Source organism: Camelus ferus, chromosome 5 (assembly GCF_009834535.1).
Source record: "Camelus ferus isolate YT-003-E chromosome 5, BCGSAC_Cfer_1.0, whole genome shotgun sequence".
Lineage (NCBI taxonomy): Eukaryota > Metazoa > Chordata > Mammalia > Artiodactyla > Camelidae > Camelus > Camelus ferus.
The window spans coordinates 5,173,788-5,190,060 of NC_045700.1; the positions used below are offsets into that span (position 1 = coordinate 5,173,788).

The 16,273-nt window shown below is 41.4% G+C and overlaps 1 non-coding gene across 1 annotated transcript; it reads right to left on the minus strand.

Moving 5' to 3' along the window:
• Nucleotides 1-11,595: 11,595 nt before the first annotated feature.
• Nucleotides 11,596-11,669, minus strand: TRNAA-GGC. The gene has a single exon. It is a non-coding gene; the product is annotated as a tRNA-Ala (tRNA).
• Between the last annotated feature and the right edge of the window lie 4,604 nt (nt 11,670-16,273).

Sequence of the window (16,273 nt, forward strand, 5' to 3'; positions counted from 1 at the left end):
TCCTGTGTTCCAGTCTATCTGAGGGGCTGATCTGATCTGTTTTGAGTAGTTTTTTTTGGTGTGTTTTTTGTTTGTTTAGCATTCACATCTTATTTTTAAAAACTTAAAAAAAATTGAAGTATAGTTGGTTTACAATGTTGCATCAGTTTCTGGTGTACAGCATAGTGATTCAGCAATACATGTATGTATTCTTTTTCATTAATGGTTCAATAAGCCACTGAATATTGTTCCCTGTGCTATACAGTAGGACCTTGTTGTTTATCTATTCTGAACATAGTAGTTTGTATCTGCTAATCCCAAACTCTCAATTTATCCTTCCCTCCCCCTTCCCCCCGATAAGTGCAAGTTTGTTTCTATGTCTCTTTCTGTTTTGTGTCATTGTTTTAGATTGCACATATAAGTGATATCATATGATATCTGTCTTCCTTTGACTTATTTCAGTTAGTAGATGATCTCTAGGTCCATCCATGCTGCTGCAAATGGCATTATTTTATTCTTTTTTATGGCCGAGTAGTATTCCATTGTATAAATATACCACAACTTCTTTACGCACCATCTGTCAATGGACATTTAGGTTGATTCCATGTCTTGGCTATTGTAAATAGTGCTGTTCTGAACTAATCCTAATTTTTAACAAGAAGAGTGAGACACCAAGGAGCTGGGGCCTGGTTAAGGCACAAGTAACCCACCAGTCACCTGAGCTCAAAGACAATCTCCCTCACCCACGTGAAATGGAGTACTGGCCCCCAGTTCCAAACTACTATATTGTAATAAGCTATATTAGCCAACTTTATCATTCTGGCCCAGAGACTTCAACTATTTTAGCAGAAAAGAACTCCCAAATTTTCATTACCAACGGACCCTTTTTGTGAGATATTTCAGGGACCTTGATAGAAAATGGGAACTGCCCCAAGGAATCCAAACTACACGCCTTTCAAATAATTGTGAAGGAAGTGATTTTTAAAAAGAAATTACAGGGAGAGGGGAGGGTACAGCTCAGTGGTAGACTGCATGTTTAGGTTGCACGAAGTCCTGGGTTCAATCCCCAGTACCTCCATTAAAAAAAAAAAAACTAAATAAAAAAATGAATTACAGTAGAAGAGGTGCAGTCGACTGAATGTTTGTGTCCCTCCAAAATCCATTTGTGGGACCTCCAAGCCCCTCCCCATGCCTTGCTCTCTGCAGCGCTTCATTCCATCTGGCTTCTCCTGACTCGTGTCCTTGATCAGAAACCAGGAATGTCAGAAATAAAGTGTCTTCCTGATTTCTGAATTGTTCTGGTGAACTACTGAAGCTGGGAGAGGGTGGAGGAACCCCTGACCTGGAGACGGCCTGTTAGAATTAGGCGTGCCCCCCTACCCCCGAGACTTGCAGTTGGCACCTGAAGTGGGGTGGTCTTATGGAACTGACTTTTTTTTTTTTTTTAACATTTTTTATTGATTTACAATCATTTTACAATGTTGTGTCAAATTCCAGTGTAGAGCACAATTTTTCAGTTGTACATGAACATATATATATTCATTGTCACATTTTTTTCTCTGTGAGCTACCTTAAGATCGTGTGTGTATTTCCCTGTGCTATATAGTATAATCTTGTTTATCTGTTCTACAATTTTGAAATCCCGTCTGTCCCTTCCCACCCCCCGCCCCCTTGGCAACCACAAGTTTGTATTCTATGTCTATGCGTCTATTTCTGCGTTGTATTTATACTTTGTTGTTTTTTTTTTTTTTGTTTTTGGAACTGTCTTCTTAAACCATGGGGTCTACCTAGGTAGTTCATGTCAGAATTGAATTGAACTGAATTGTTGGACATTTAATTGGTGTCCCAGTGCTGGTGTCAGAACCACAATGCCAGGTGGCCTTTTGTCATGTTCCAAAAAGAGATGTCTGTGGGGAAGGAGCCTGGGCAGGCAGGCCTGCTGGTAAGATCTGGTGCATATGAGATGCTCAGTACCTGTAGAAGAAATGTTTACTTAAAGTAAGTAATAAGTATGATATAAACTACTAGGTACAGAACAGACAACCAACCAAGTCCTGCTGTTCAGCACACAGAACTATATTCAATGGTTTGTAGTAACCTGTAATGTAAAAGACTATGTATGTATATGTATAAGTGAATCACGATGCTGTAAACCAGAAACTAATACAACATTGTAAATCAAAAAAAATTGCAAACTTTCCAAAAAATAAAATAAATAAATAAATAAAATTTTAAAAATTAGTAATAAGTGTTACTGAAATGTCTGGTGATGTGGGACACTTAGGATAGTCTACTAAAAGTTGGAGGACATTTACCAAAGATTCTGATTTGAAATTATTATCTGTGCCCTTTACCTTGAAGTCGGTCCCACACAACAGGAGAGGACTGGCTTCTCGATCTCATTCTGAGTTTATAAAATATGAAACCTGTATTTTGAAAAAAATTCTATTTCATTAATTATTTGCTACCCTCTTCAAATCAGACACAAAAATCCTCCTGCCAGCTGCATAGAGAGAAATGTGTTAGTGGGGGAGGGGGATGGGAAGGAGGGAGGGAGGGAGGGAGGGAGGACATACTGTTCTGTTTCTTGAGCGGGGTGTGATTATACAAGTGTGTTCACTTTGTGACACTCCACTGGGCTGTCTAGTTAAGATTCATGTACTTTTCTGGATGTCCTCGCTACTTGAAAAATAAGTGATGATATTCAAATAAAAAGTTCAAAGGTGATCACCTCTTTCAACTGTGAGGATTCAGAGATCACACACGTCAGGCACCTGACAGTTTTTAGCCCACAGGATGCACTTATTAGAAAAGAATTTTTTTGTTGTTGTTAATTTTATGGGGGAAGTAATTAGGTTTTTAAAAAAAATTTTTTTTAAATTTATTTTAATGGAGGTACTAAAGATTGAACCCAGGACCACTGAGCTATCCCCTCCCCTCCCCAGGACACACTTTTTAGAGTCACTGGGCAACCCTGCTCTGCTCCTTACATGAAAGGCCAAGTGAGGATGCAAATGGCCAGAGTGGGCGACAAAAGAATCAGCAGTCCCTGAGTACAGGGTGTAGGGAGACAAGTGCATGGATTTGGGGTTTGCATTCAGCTCCTCCAGCTCCTGAGCAGGTTATTTAACCTCTCTGAGCCTTGGCTTTCTTTTCTGATTAATAACTGTCCAACAGGTGAGCTGCCAAAGTTACAGGACATCCAGGAAGGCCTTGTCCTGGCTCTCTACCTGTGCACACACAGCCATGCTCAGTGAGCAGTAAATCTGACAGTGATGGATGGGAAACTTGGACGCAGCCAAGGTCTGCCGGACGGCTGGGCAGGCAGCCTGTAACACAGATTCTCCAACCGCAGTCAGCCCCTCAGCTTTGATTGGCCGAAGCTTTCAACGTGGCTCTAGAAAGTTACACTTTCCAAGAAACACTGTTCACTATTTACCTTCAAGGAAATCATTTGCCCTTCCAGCTGCCACGTCCTCACATTATGCTTCTTGCTGGTCACGGCAGTGCCAAGAGAATCCTGCCGGGTACAGCCTTCCCGAGTGACCTTAGGCAAATTAAGCTAATGGCCATTTTATGTTTTATGGAAGCTTTTCTTCCCTGTTAACTGCCAAGAAGAGCCAATCCTGGCCTCTTCTGCCTCTGTCGCAGCCTGGACATTTTAGGAAACTCAGCAGGAAATTATATTGGTGCAGATGAAGATGCCTCTTGGCTGTACTGTGCATTTTAGGAGGTAAAGTCATACAACTAAGTGTCTGTGGAAGCATTAATTTAAACGTATAGTACCATGCACAGGAATAATTGCCACTTACACAGGCCCGGCTAGAAGACAGACATGGTCTGCATATCCACCTGTTACCATGGTAACGACAATTTCCAGGATTGACTTAACAGCTAGAGGTGAGGGGGAGTCTCATCTCCCAGAGCCTCCCCCACCCCCACCCCGTCGCTTTGGCCCTTTAAGGACTAAAAGGCCACACATCATGATGTTCTAGGCAGACAAGGTCACATAATACACCCAGGGTTTATATACATCAAAGCCCAAGCACGAGTAGGCGTGTCTAAGGTGCAGAGCCAGATACGCGCTTCGCAGAGGAGGCATCCGTTGAGCTCGCTGCAGGTGGACACCGGCGTCCCGTCTTTGCAGACCTGCTGTTTGAAAGGAGGAGGGCCTGTGGACTGGCGACCTGAAGAAATGTGTGTTCCCTAAGCCAAAAAGGGAAAAGAAAGGCACTCAGAAGTGTCATCCTATTGCTGTGCGAATGGGACGTTCAGAATAAATATTCCTGAATGTTCTTGGGGGGAAAGACGTGTTTGATTAACTTGGCTCCTATTAACTTGCACGAACGTTTCATATCCAGGCATGAGAGAACTGAGCAGAGCAAAAGAGGGCAAATTAGGAGCTCAGTTTTTGTTTGGTTTGTTTTTTCTTGAAATGGGATAATAACACCAAAGCATTAGTAAATGTTCGCTAACGTGACAGTGAAGGAAAGGAAATTGGTTAAATTGTTAGAAAAAATAAAGCTAAAGATAAGTGTCACCTGGGAAAAATATTTGCAACATTCTTCATAGTCCAAAGGTTAATATCCAGAATGAGTATAGGCTAACTGCAAATCAATAAGAAAAAACAAACAAAACAAAAAAAAAAAAAGAGAGAGAAAAATTTGCCCAATATGGATAGTTAATGACTAACATAAGCAATGCAAATGGATAATAAACATAGGTAAAAATGATCGATCCTGGGCGGAGGGTATAGCTCAGTGGTAGAGCGCACACTTAGCAAGCAGGAGTCCTGGGTTGGATACCCTATACCTCCATTAAAAAAAAATAAACAAATCAACCTAATTACCCCCTCCCCGCAAAAGTCTTGAAGATGAGATGTGCAGTATTGTTTATGATGCAAAGAAGAATTCTGATCACTGAATCTTCTCACTAGGGAAGCCGAGTTTAGAACACACCATGTTGCATTCATACTAGGAAAACTGTGTGGCTGGGGCCAAGAGCCTGGTGGAACTCCACACTGACAAAGAAAACTTGTGACGAAATTGTGAAGGGAAAAAGCCAGCGACCTGCTTGGTCCCGTTTCATTAAGGTAAAATCACTGTGATGTGTCCCTGTATGTGCTTATCTGTGTGCATGTGACTGTATGAAACAAAAGATGGGAGGGGTACACACAGCTGTTAACAGTGGTCCCCTGGGGAGAGGTGCTCGGAGACATGGAAGGTCAGAGGGAGAGGTGAACTGGGCTCTTGTTCTTTTTCCTTCCTTTGACTCTGCCTGAAAGTAGAAGGAACCAACGTGGATTATTCACATCAGTGGGGGCCCACTCTTACCGGACCTGCTAGTCAACACTGCATTGACAGCTTTTACCCCTTTAATAAGAATAAAACTGGGGGCAGGGTATAGCTCAGTGGTAGGGTGCAAGCCCAGGATGTATGAGGTCCTGGGTTCAATCCCCAGTTCCTCCATTAAAAAAAATAAAATTAAATTAAATGTTGCTAGTAGAAGTTAATACAGATATGTAAAATAAAATGTCTGGAATTGATATTAATTTCTATTAAAATAAGGAAATAGAAATATTTATAAAAGGAGTTGTTTTTTCTTTTTTTTGTTAAGCCACTATGGAGAACAATATGGAGGTTCCTTAAAAAACTAAAAATAGAGTTAGTATGTGATTCAGCAATCCCATTCCTGGGCATAGATCCAGAGAAAACTCTAACTCTAAAAGACATATGCACTCCAATGTTCATAGCAGCACTGTTTACAATAGCCAAGACATGGAAACAACCTAAATGTCCATGGAGAGATGACTGGATAAAGAAGTTATGGTATATTTATACAATGGAATACTACTCAGCCATAAAAAGGAGTAAAATAATGCCATTTGCAGCAACATGGATGGACCTGGAGAATGTCATTCTAAGTGAAGTAAGCCAGAAAGAGAAAGAAAAATACCACATGATATCACTTATATGTGGAATCTGGAAAAAAAAAAAGACAAATGAACTTATTTGTAATACAGAAACAGACTCACAGACATACAAAACAAACTTATGGTTACCAGGGGGCAAAGGGGGTGGGAAGGGATAAATTGGGAGTTCAAGATTTGCGGATACTAACTAATATATATAAAATAGATAAACAAGTTCATATTGTATAGCCTAGGGAACCATATTCAATATCTTCTAGTAATCTATGGTGAAGAATACGAGAACGAATGTCTGTATGTACCCATGTGACTGAAGTATTGGCTGTACACCAGAAATTGACACCACATTGTAAACTGACTGTACTTCAGTAAAAAAATATTAAAAAAATTTTTAAAAGCAGTATCTCCTATCTAAATATGAACCATGCTGGACATCTGTGATCAGAGATTAGTTATGATGCAGGGGTGCTGCTGTGTGGTGGGATTAGACCCTCTGGCAGAGGGTCTGCCCCTCCTACCGCATCCTGAGGCTTTACGTCCCAGGCACCAGGACAAGACATTTGAGGTCATTCCTGTCCCCAAACCCTGGACATGATTGCAGGTCAACATGCTTAAGCTCTCACTCTGGTCTTTGGAAAATGCTTCTTCGACAGGGAAGGGAAGACGGAGGTGGGAAGACAGTTAAGCACTGAATACATTTAATAGGATTTAGCCCCGAATCTGTTCTTTCCCAAAGCAAAATTTAACCTCGTCTTACTGGCAAGAGGCTTATCGCTTTTCTTCCTGTACAATTACTTTCTTTTTTAAAATATTTATTTACTTATTTATTTATTTAGGGTTTTTTTGTTTGTTTGTTTTGGGGGCAGGTAATTAGGTTTATTTATTTACTTATTTATTTTGATGGAGGTACTGGGGATTGAACCCAGGATCTTGTGCCTGCTAAGCACACACTCTACCACCACTGAGCTATACCCTCCCCTGCTTTCTTACAGAATTACTTTCAAAAGCTGAAAATGAGAAAAACACACTTGTTGAAATCTTAAAAATAACCTGAGCAAAATAGCTGTTTATGTGTACTTTTAGCAAATAACAATTTTATAGAGATATAATTCATATACCCCCAAACTCACTTTTTTATAGTCTACAGTTCCACAGTTATTAGTATATTCAGCATTGTCCAACCATCACAATTCACTTTAGAACGTTGGCATCGTCCCAAAGAAACCCCACCCCCTTTACAGTCACTTCTCAGCCCTCCTCTCCAGGCTCTGGAAACCACTACGTGACTTTCTGTCTCTATGGAGTTGCATCTTCTGGACCATTCACATGAATGGAATTATACAGTGTGTGATCTTGTGATCAGCTTCTTTTATTCAGCATCATGTTTCTAAGGTCCCTCCGTGTTACAGCTCAGGTCGAGTAATAATCCGTGGTATGGGTACATTGCGTATTATATTTATCCACTCATTAGAGGGTGGACCTTTGAATAGTTTCCACTTTTTGGCTATTATGAAGAATGCTGCTGTGAGCATGTACTTACAAATATTTTTGTGGACGTGTTCCATTTCTCTTGGCGACGTACCCGGAGAGGAATTGCTGTTTCATACGGTAACTCTGGAAACTCTAGTTTTAGTATTTTGAGGAACATGCCAGATTGTTTTCCAGAATGGCTGCACCATTGCACATTCTTGCCAACAACGTATGAACCCTCCGATGACTTCACGTCTTCGACAATACTTGCTATCGTCTGTCTTTTAAAATTATAACCAGCCATCCAACTGGGCAGTGAAGTGGTATCTCATTGTGGTTTTGATTTGCATTCCTCTAATATCTTGATGTGGATATTGTTTATTTGTGTATCTCTTTTGGAGAAATAGCTCTTCAAATCCTCTGCCCGTGTTTTAATTGGATCATCTTTTTTTTAAAATCTAATTCTTTTTTTTAAATTGAAGTATAGTCAGATTACAATGTTGTGTCAATTTCTGGCATACAGCACGATGCTTCAGTCTTATAGGAACATACATATATTCGTTTTCATATTCTTTTTCATTATAGGTTACTGCAAGATATTGAATATAGTTCTCTGTGCTCTACAGTATGAATTTGTTGTTTATAATTAGGTCATCTTCTTGAATGTTGTTCTGTTAGTATTCTTTATGTATCCTGGATGCAAGTCCGATATGCGATTTGCCAACATTCTTTCCCAGCCTGTGTGTTGTATGTGTCCTTTTCGTAGCTGGAAACTGCACAAGATAGTTTGGCAGTTAGCTGCAGTTTAGCACTTGAGAAATGACTCCTCTCTCTCACCCTGAAGGGCTGACAGAGCTAGTGTTCCATGACCAATGGAAAAGCATCCAATGTCCTCAGGTTTGAGGAGGAAATGGGGCACGTGTGGCCGTGTTCTTGCATATTTGACTGGATGCATTATTTCTGCTGTTCTTGTTCTTAAAGGACATGGAGGTCTTGCAAAAGCCAAGCTAACAAGGGTGATTCTGGTAGCGGCCCCATTTGGGGACTGGGAGTAAAATCTTTTGCACTCAGCCCACAGATGTGGTTTTCCTATCACGAGATCTCAGCACAGACCAAGTTGATGAGAATGGACCATTTTCCCCGCTGTCTGATCCTAACTGCCGTGTGCAGAGCAGGCCCCTGTCAGTAAGAGCTCTCCATTTCAAATGACAAGAATCCATTCTGGCTGCTTGAGGGAGGGGAAGAATTTATGGACAGTCATGGACGCCTCTGGAGAGAAGCCGCTGGGCTCCAGGCTGTATGGGCAGAATCAATCAAGACTGCATCTTCCAACAGCGCCTGCGAGGACCACAAGGCTGCCGCTGACCAGTACTGGCTCGCCCAGGACAGGGCTGCGGGACAGGGGAGGTCTTTTTCAAAAGCACAGAAGCTAGGATTCTGCCACTCCTGACACTTTGCATCTCAGTGATGTATTCAAGGCTGGGGACAACCCTTCCAGAGCTTGTCTATATCCAGGCCGCCCTCTCCCCCAGGGACATCTGAAGTTACGTTTTCCTGCTCCCCCGCAGCTGAGACGGGGCAATGGGCTGAGTCAAAGTGACAAGTCTCACTTCTGGGCTCAAGCATCTCATTGCCTGTGTGAATCAGGAACCCTGATCAGCAGGGTATTCCTTGGGGGTGTTGACTGTGAGCCTGGCATTCCTGGAGTTGCAGCCATGAGACAGTGAACTTCTGTCCATCTGGGTCTCTAGGTGACTGTGTGCAGCAGAGTCCTGGGGCCACCAGTGTTAGGCACGGAGGAACGTGGGCTAGGAACACCTGTGCTGTTGAGCCACTGAGAATGTGCAGCTGTTTGTTCCCGTGGAACAGTCTAAACTCAAGCCTCTAATGACCACCTTAAAAACCATTTGCAATGCTGGAGAGGGTGTGGAGAGAAGGGAACCCTCCCACACTGTTGGTGGAAATGTAAACTGGTGCAGCCACTATGGAGAACAGTATGGAGGTTCCTTAGAAAACTAAAAGTAGGGTTACCCTAAGATCCAGCAATCCCACTCCTGGGCATATATCTGGAGAAAATTCTAATTTGAAAAGATACCTGTACCCCAGTGTTCATAGCAGCATTATTTACAATAGCCAAGACTTGGAAGCAACCTAAATGTTCATCAACAGATGACTGGATAAAGAAGTTGTGGCATATATATAATGGAATACTACTCAGCTATAAAAAGCAATGAAATAATGCCATTTGCAGCAACATGGATGGACCTGGAGATCATTATACTAAGTGAAGTAAGTCAGACAGAGAAAGACAAATATCATATAATATCACTTATATGTGGAATCTACAAAAAGACACAAATGAACTTAATTACAAAAGAGAAAGAGAGTCACAGACATAGAAAACAAACCTATGGTTACCAAAGGGGAATGGGGGGGATGGGATAAATTGGGAGTCTGGGCTTTGCAGACATGAACTACTCTAGGTAAAAGAAACAACAAGTTTTTACTGTAGAGCACAGGGAACTATATTCAATGGTTTGTAGTAACCTATAATTAAAGAGAATATGAAAAAGAATATATATATGTGTATAACTGAATCACTATGCCATACACTAGAAACTAACACAACGTTGTAAATCAACTATACTTCAATTAAAAAAAAGAAAACCACATACAAACAACAAAATCAAAAGGAAGGGAGGGGAAGAGGAAGGAAGTTTAACATTTTTCTCCTTATTGTTGAGAGTCAATTATCTTCCTTTGTTGATAATATTTACATTTTATTTCAAATCCTATTTTGCCTATTTGCCTATTGGATTTGAAATAAAATGTAAATATTGGTTTACAATAAATGTAAATATTGGTTCTATATCTGACTTGCTTTAAATAACTTTTTCCTCCAATCCTTTACCTCAACTTCTCTGTTGTTGAATTCTTTAATTTGAATCTTACTTATTTGCCTAGATTTCATCCTTTGGTAGTTTCGTCAGCAGTCTGCCTGCTGTTCTTGTCTCTGAATAGGTACCTTGACTGTGTATAAAATTCTTAGGTCAATCGTTCCTTTAGAATTTTGTAGACATTGCCCTATAGCTTTCTTTCCTTTTTTTTTTTTTTTTTGTGGGGGAGGTAATTAGGTTTATTTATTTTTAAAGGAGGTACTGGGGACTGAACCCAAGTCTTTGTGCATGCTAGGCATGCACGCTACCACTTGAGCTATACCCTCCCCCTCCCCCATAGCTTTCTGTGATTGGGGTTGGCAGGGAGAAGTCTCAGGTGAGTCCCAGTTTTGACCCTTGAAACCACCTGCTTTTTTAAAAAAAAAAAGCTCTGAGATATAATTGGCATATCATAAAATCCACCTGTTTAAGTGTCCAATTTAATGGATTTTGGTATATTTACAGGGGTTTGCGAACCATCACCATAATCTAATTTTAGAAGATTTTCATCACCCCCCGAAGAGCCTCCTGTTCATTAGCAGTCCCTCCCGTTCTCTCCCTCCAGAACCGGTGATCCACACCGGACCTGCCTGTCTGGACATTTCATAGGTAGCTGGAATCATGTGATGTTTGGTCTTTGGTGTCTGCTTCCTTCACTTAGCATAATGTTTTCAGGGTTCATCCAGGTGGGGCGTGTATCCATCCCCTTTTATGGCTAAACAATATTCCCCTGTATGGATGGACAGATCACATCTTGTTTATCTATTCATCAGTTGATGGATATTTGGGTTGTTTCTACTTTTAGGCTATTGTGAATAATGCTGTCATGAACATCCATGTACACGTTTTTGTGTGGACAGACGTTTCATTTCTTCTGGGTGGAGAGCTAGGAGTGAAATTGCTGGATCACGTGGTAACATGATGTTTAACACTTTGATAAACTGTCAGAATGTTTTCCGGAGTGGCTACCCGATTTCCCATTCCAACCTGCAGCATATGAGGGTTCCAAGTCCTCCACATTGCGGACAATACTTGTTATTGTCATTTTATTTATTGTAGTAATCCTAAAGGGTGTGGATTTGTTTCTTCTTATGGTGTTTAATTTGCATAACAAAGGGTGTTAAGCATTTCATGCGCTCACTGGCCATTTATATAGATTCTTTGAATAAATGTTTCTTCAAATCCCTTGCCTATTTATTATTTTTTTACTGAAATAATCTTTTAAATGTTTTTTTTTCATGGAGGGGGAGGGGGGATAATTAGGTTTATTTATTTATTTAATGGAGGTACTGGGGATTGAACCCAGGACCTCATGCATGCCAGGCATGCACTCTTACCACTGAGCTATAACCTCCATCACCCTTGCCCATTAAAAAATCAGGTTACCTATTATTGAGTTGTAAGATTCCCTTAAGCTTTCTAGATACAAGTCCTTTAGCGGATACCAGATTTACAAATGTATTCGCCCATTCTGAGGATTTCCTTTTCACTCTCTTGATGGTGTTGTTCAAAGCACAAAAGTTTTAAATTTTGATAAAGTTTCAAGTATCAACTTTTTTAAGTATCACATGTACATTTGGTATTGTATCTAAGAAATTATTACCTAACTCAATGGTCTCGGTTTTCTTCCCAGAGTTCTATAATTTTAGCTCTTATGTATAGGTTTTTGAGCCATTTTGACCCAATTTTTGCATATAGTACAAGGTGAGGGTCCAAAATCATCCTTTTGTATGTGGATACCCAGTTCCCTAGTATCATTTGTGGAAAAGACTATTTGTTCCTCACTGAATTGTCTTCACATGATGCTTCCTCTTTCTGCCTGGATGTCTGAAGAATTTTTTGTCCCGAAAGTTCAGAAACTTAACCAAGCAGGGTTTTTGCGGCAACTCTCCTGTATCCCTTTTTCCTTATGTCTGTCCCTTTGATGTGCAATTTAGTTACGTTCATTTCAGGGAAAACTATACTGTGTATGAGAAGAGAGATTTTTTAAAAAAAGAATTAATATCTCTTGTATAAAGTTCTGTAATTCCCTCTGTTTCACTTTAGTTTTTTTTGGTCTTTAAATTAATAAAATTTAATGCTTTTTATATAAAAAAGTGTGTGGTATAATCCATTCTATAAAATGATTTCTGCCTTTCATATCAATTACCTCCCCCTCATCCAAGTAAAGTCCAGAACTATGATCACTGTAACATTGATCTTTTTTTTCCAAGTGGTAGAACTTTAGGAAATTTATTAATTTCTTCTTTGTACCTCTCTGAGTGGATTAGTTTAAAAATAATGACAATATATAATTTTTATATAAAAGTCAGACATGACAAAAAAGTCACCATCTGAAGTTTTTCAAATGCCTTTAAACATGTTTCGGAGTGATTTCATTCCTTACTATCACTGCAATGTCAAACTTTTCTAATTTCTTTTTTTCCCCGGTTTTGTTGAATTATAATTGACATGGAGTATCGTATTAGTTTCAGGTGTAGAGCATAATGGTTTGATAAATTTATATTTTGCAGAATGTTCACAATAGGTCTAGTTAACATCCATCACCTCTCATAGTCACATTTTTTCCCCTTACGATGGGAATTTTTAAGATCTACTCTCTTAGCACCTTTCAAATTTTCAAAATACATTGTTAACTGGAGTCACCGTGCTGTACATTACATCCCCAGGACTTATTTATCTTAGAGCTGGAAGTTTGTATCTTTTGACCCCCTTCACCTGATTTCCCTGTTCCCCCAACACTTTACTAATTTCTGACCTAGAGATTCTTCATCTCTGGCCAAGTAGCTAAATATTCATCACTATCTGAGTATTGGCCCTTTGGAACAATCTCCGAGGCTTTGCACAGAATATTCCATTTAATCATCTCATCAACACCTCGGAAATGGGAACTATTATTATCCCAGTTTAACCGACGTGGCCGTTGAGGCTGAGAGATGTTGATTAGCTCTCCTGGGGGTAACTGAAAAAATGTGGGAAGCAAAATCCTACGTGGTGCCTGTATTGCCCTCCACGTCCCTCTCCAGCCCGTGCAGAATTCCCAGGGCTCTTAGGGTGAAGTCAAACCCTGGAGCGGGGAGTCCGAGTCCCCAGGACTTGGGCCCTGGACCACGTGGGGGCTTCTCTCTTGTTCCGCCTTCCTCTTGCCCCCAGCCCGTCAAGCTTTGCTATTTCTTGTTTCTCCCTTTTCCTGCAGATGCCTATTTATCCTTTAATATAACAGGATTTCTCCCCTATGTATTTTCTGCCTCTAACCTGCCAGCTTTTTAATCTGCCCACATTCATCTCGTTCAGTATCTGTCTCTCCTCCCAGACTCTACCATCCTGGAAGGCAGAGACGGATTCATCCTGCAACCCCCACAGTGTCACTTGGGGCTTAATAAATATTTGTTCAATTTTGAGATGTAGCTCAATTGCTAACCTCATTCTGTCATTCCTATCCTGTGATGATCTCCTTCTCCAAACCCTGGAAGCACTCTTATTTTATGCACCTGATTTACCGCTTAGCGCGTGCTGCTGTCTATTGCTGCTTTTCTTCTTTATGTACGGTCTACAATAAAACAGCCAGGAAAGTACAAACATGCTTTGCTCTCCCTGTCCTCAGATGTAACCCTAGGCCTTGTTCACATTAGAAACTCAAGACATGATGGTGATGTGATCAGAAAAGAAAGCAGTGTGTTTTCCAAAATGCAATTATGTTACGTACTTAACAACAACAAAAGTCCCCCACCTCTCTTAAATCAGCTTGTGGTCGAAAGGTGTCTAGGGTGGCTCCCCTTGAGTGGGGGTGGGACTTGTGAATATCATGGGATTTCACTTTCGTGGTTTGATTTCATCACGTGGCAAAGCTGAAGGGATTTTGCAGATGTGATTAAGGGCCCTAATCAATCAACTTTAGGTTAATTAAAAGGGAGACCATCCTGGGTGGTCCTAACCTAATCAAGCGAGCCCTTTAAAAGGTGCCCAAGACAATCCTTTGGGCCTCGAAGAAGGAAGCCACCATGAGTTCAACAGGAACAAATTCTGCCAGAAAGCATGGGAGCCTGGATGAGGACTCAGATGAGACCCCAGCCCTGCATGATACCATGATTGCTGCCTTATGAGACCCTGATCGGGCTCCCAGTTATGTTATCCTGAGCTCCTGAATCATGGAAACTGTATATATTAGGGTTCTCCTGAGAAACAGAACCAATAGGACATATAGATAAATAGATACAAATATAAGAGATTTATTATAGCAATTTGCTCACATGGTTATGGAAGCCAAGAAAGTCCGACCCTCTGCTGTCTGTAAACTGGGGAACCAAGAAAGCTGGTGGTATAATGCCGTATGTTTTCATAAGGAGGACATACTCTTGAGAATTACCTGGTCATGTGGTCATAGGTGGTATTTATCTTATCTTTGCTGTTTGTTTGTTCATGGAGGCACTGGGGACTGAACCCAGGACCTCATGCATGCTAGGCATGTGCTCTACTGAGCTGTGCCACCCACCTCCCAAGATGGTATTTATAACTCTATCCATTCTGTATTCACTTTGCCTTCAGCAGGCACCTCAACTGGTCATGGTCCTTTACCTGGTGGGGTTGTTACCGGGAAAAGGAAAATTAGAATCACCTTGGTTCTTCGTCACTCAAAAAAAATTTTTGATGAGAGATAGGAAAAGGAGTGATAAGCAAAATTTTATTAGCGAAGTAAACGAAATAGTGAAAGACAGTACACTCTTGAGAACTGGGAGTGGGCCAAGCCAAGAGGGGGAAAATGGCGCCGCTCTCTCCTTCCTCCTGTTTTTATGTCCTGGTTTTGTAATTGATTAATTAATCGATTGATTAACTGATTCCCTGTGCTCTGGTTAGTTGACAGCTCAGGTTCCCTGTGCTCTGGTTAATTGACAGTGCAGGTTCCTTGTGTTCTGGATTGTTCCTTTCCCCTTCCTCTCCCTCTGCCCAGTGCTCATTTCTATCTAATCTACCCAACAGGGTGACTCAAACCTTCATTCCTGAAGGGTCTGGGCCATTAGTAGTTCTGCCTGGATGGTTTTCCATTGACCTTGATCACAGGGCATGGAAATACTAAGAAGTCCAAAGGGATCTCCTGTATTCCAGACACGCCCTTCCTTACCTCCATCATGGCGTGGCAGTCCAGTCTCCCCTTGGTTGTCAGGGTGGATCACCACAGTCAATCCCTCCCTTGCCTGTTAACAGAGGCCGGGTGGTAGTCTTCACTCTGAGTTCAGTGGAATCATCATCATGTCTCCTGGTAGAAGTATTCCTCCTGTTGGAACTAAGGCCTCTGGGCCAGCAGAGCAAAGTCACAGGAATTGGAAGCAAAAATTTTGCTAGTGGGTCACTAAGGGTAACAATGAGTGTGCCGCTCCCATTTCCATCCCTTGATTCCTAGACCTGTGAATCCCGGGTATCAGAGAAACAGCACCGCAGATGGGATACTGATTCAGACAATGTACGGTCTTCTGGAAAACCTTCACCCAGCTCTCAAAGGCACAGCCACCTAGCTGGTGTTGTAGCCGGGTCTTCAAAGGGCCATCACACCATTCTATGAAGTGAGCTACTTCAGGATAGTGGAAGATATGGTAAGACCAGTAACCTCCATGATCATGGACTGGTTGCCACACTTATTTCTCTGCAAAGTGAATTCCTTGATCTAAAGCGATGCTGTGTAGAATGCCGTGACAGTGGATAAGGCATTCTGTAAGTCCATGGATGGTAGTCTTCACAGAAGCATGGTGTGCAAGGAAGGCAACTCTATGTCGAGTGTCTACTACAGTGAGAACAAAATGTCACCCCTTCCATGATGGAAGCAGTCCAACGTAATCAACCTGCCACCAGGTGGCTGGCAAATCACCCCAGGGGATGGAGCCATAGGGGTGCTCAGGGTTGACCCCCGCTGCTGGTAGCAGAGAGAGGCTGGCCTTGATGAACGGAAGCCCACAAGTAAACTCCA